The following is a 3,196-nucleotide window of genomic DNA, read 5'->3' on the forward strand; positions in this document are numbered from 1 at the left end:
GGGGGGGCTCTGTCGCACGGCGGGGCGCCGGCGCCACGTGTCTGCGGGAGTGCATCCGTTCACACGCCCCCGCCAAGCCTCTCCCTGCTCACGTGCTGCCTCGTGCTCCGTGCGCCCGCGTGGCCTCTGTCCAGCAGGCCAGCTCGGACGTCCGCACAGCATGGTGGCTGGGGTCCGGGAGCTCAGATGGGAGGCTCTGGGGCTTCCCCAGCAGGGACACAGCGACGCTTCGGCGGGATTCCATCAGCCACCTGAGGGTCAAGGCCAGCAGGGGCGCCCAGGCAGGGGAAGTTGCTTCCACCCCTGGGTGAGAGCAGTGTCAGAGACGCCGTGGCCCTGTCCTCAAACTTGCTGCCCAGGGGGAAAGACAAGCAAGTGACGGGCGCTCCAGCGTTGTGTATGTCCTCGCCAGACACCCCACCGGGGCACGCTTGTGTTCAAGGTAGTGGCAGCTGTGAGGAACCCTGAGGCAGGTTCACTCCACCTAGGCCTTGCAGATCCCCGTACCACAGTTACTAGTGAGCTCCTCACCTTCGCCTGCAGCCCAGGGAGGCTGGCTCCACCTGCTTCTTTAGGGAAGTAAGAGTTCCACCTGTCGTTTCGTCTCCGGCTCAACATGTGTTCAGGCTGGAGAGCCACTGACTTGGTATTTGTTACAGGTCTTCTAGCTGGCAGTGCAGTCACCGTTTGCTGTGGAGAGGATTTCCACCTTCTCTAATTCTAGGTAAGGCCTTGTGATGGTTAATTTTATGTGTCAACTTACCCGGGCCATGGTATCCCAATATTCGGTCAAATGCCAGTCTGGATGCTTCTGTGAAGACATATTTTAGATGAGATTAACATTTAAATCAGTAGGCTTTGAGTACAGTAGATTACCCTCCAAGACATGGTGGGGCTCATCTAATCAGTTGAAGGAGTTAAAGGCCTGATGCTCCCTGAAGAAGAGGGAATTCTGTGTCCCGTCTGCCTTCATATTGAAGCTGCAACTTCCACTCTTTCCTGGGTCTCCAGCCTGCTGGCCCGCCCTGCAAAAACCAACCTTACAAGTGCCTTTGGGATCAAAGGCTTTCTGGGACGGGCAGGTATTCAAAGCTGACTTTTTTGGGGGTGCAGGGGTGAATTTTATGTTAATTTTTGGACACTTTTCTTTGTTGGGGCTCTCTCACCCACAGGCCCCTTAATGTGAGCAATGCCCCCATAGGCTGACCATTTGTTATCTCTCCCAGCCCCACATGTTCCAGATTTCCAGCAGTGCAATTCCCCATGCACATATCCATAGACTCTCTGTTGCTGCCCCAATGTCCTTGCCTGTGGCTTTCTCAGATGAAGTTCTTTTTAAGATGGCTCCAGTCTGGTTCTCTCTTCTGGGTAGACCACCTCTCATTCTAGCCCAATGCCCCAGCAACAAGATAGAGGGTGTTCCTTAACTTTGGGGTCTTTTCATTTGTTTCCTTTCCAAATTCTCCCGAGAGACAAGTAGGTACATTTGACTGAGGTGATAATCTGGGATGGGGTGGGGACAATAGCAGATGCTGACATATCTTGGGGGTGAGGGTTACTGCTATTTCTTAGCTAATGATTATCAAAAAGGAACCTGTTCCATCTTTCCCTTTCATCCTTCCTCTCTGCCATGTGCGCAAAAAGGTTCTCCAGACTAAATCCACCACTGTGGGCCTCTCCTAGAAGGTCCAAAGGCATGTTGGTGCCTGATACACCAGTCAAGGACCTTTTGGCAGCAAGCAACAGAATATCTGACTAAGAGTGGCTTGAGTAGTAAGGGTTTATGATTATGTATAGTAAGTATGGAAGTACAAAGTTCCATGTTGATTTGGTGGTTTGATGATATCAGAGCTCTAAGTCAACTTCTCTACATTTTCTTGATTTCTTTTTTGTGATCCTCTTGGTCACAAGATGGCTGCCACAATTCCAAACATCACATCATCCACCATAACATACAAAGACAGGGAGGAAAAGATAAATTTACTTCATGTACCTCTGTTCTCTTCAGAATGGAAAATATTTCCCAAAATTCTCCAATAGACTTTCCTCTACATTTCATTGGCCAGAGAAGGGGCACATGCCCCCACTCCTCTCCTGCCCGGGCCAATCACTAACAAAGGGAATAGGGCTAGTCTTAGACTAGTCATGATTCATCCTCTGGAGCTGGTTCCATTTTCCTTCAGTCAGCCAATCCTAGAAAAAAGTTGAGACTTCATTAACAGGGGAATGAAATGACTGGAAGTTGGTAGACCAGCACATTGGCACCACAGGCATCAAAGACAAATGCTACCTCCTTCTACTTTGCGACTCTTCCTCGGGGGGCAAATCATGAGACACATGAGTGAGTTCTGCACTTTATAGGCTTTGTTCCTACAACAAATGCCCCTCTAAAGTCCCTGACCAGGCTGAATCAGAGAGCGGGAGCCACTGCAGGGGTGCCACACCAAGACGCAAGCCCGCAGGGGGCAGGCCCTGCACCTCACCTGGGGATCCATCATTGGCATGCCCAGGCCCCTCCCCTGGGCAGCGCTGTCCACCGGCCTCCCTCTCCCTCCAACTTCCCCGGCCGGAGGGGGGCGCTGCTGAGAACTCCCGGGGCTTCGAAGTAGTAAGAGAATATACCCAGGAGAGAGTGGAAAGCAGGAGGGCTGGGCCAGACTGTGAAAGCCAGAAGCACCGTGAGGGGTGAGGGGTGAGGGGTGTTGGAGTTCCGGCAGCACAGGCAGACGCCGCCCCCGCTCCGGTGGGGAGACTCTGTATACGGAGATGGCAGCTAGGAGGAAGAAGGAGGTGGAGAGCAGGGGCCGGCCGCGTGAGCCGGGGACTTGACTTCTAGTTCTGCTTCCTCCTGCTTTCTGGTTTCTGACGAACACTTCAGCAGGTCAGCGTGTGGCTTGTTTTAATTAGTTTGAATATCCATGCTCCGGGTTTGGGGGTTCGTTTAACGTTTACCACTGTCAGATCAACCCGGTTCTCCTCTCGGGGACTTTGAATGGGAAATGCAGGGTTGGAGTTACCAGAGGAGAGAGGAGGCAAAGTGCAGGACAGAGGGCAGGAGCCTGCAAAAACAGCGCAGGGTGGGAGCAGTGGCCAGAAGACTCCTTGTTAGAAGTTGTTCCGCGATCAAGATGAGCTTACTAGTATCAGAAACCGAGAACTGATCACCTGGGTGCCGCGTCAGGGGAGCGAGGCGGGG

General features: G+C 52.8%; 1 long non-coding RNA gene across 1 annotated transcript in view; it reads right to left on the reverse strand.

Annotated features, from left to right (window-relative positions):
- The window catches only part of LOC109489853, an 8,701-nt gene extending 6,528 nt beyond the window's left edge, over window positions 1-2,173 (reverse strand). Inside the window, exons 1-2 of the long non-coding RNA XR_002142991.1 lie at window positions 1,994-2,173; window positions 764-811 (exon numbers count right to left, since the gene is read on the reverse strand). This is a non-coding gene — a long non-coding RNA (uncharacterized LOC109489853). The remainder of the gene's footprint in view (window positions 1-763; window positions 812-1,993) is intronic.
- Window positions 2,174-3,196: the final 1,023 nt, after the last annotated feature.

The sequence above is a fragment of the Ailuropoda melanoleuca genome, chromosome 7 (genome assembly GCF_002007445.2).
Source record: "Ailuropoda melanoleuca isolate Jingjing chromosome 7, ASM200744v2, whole genome shotgun sequence".
Lineage (NCBI taxonomy): Eukaryota > Metazoa > Chordata > Mammalia > Carnivora > Ursidae > Ailuropoda > Ailuropoda melanoleuca.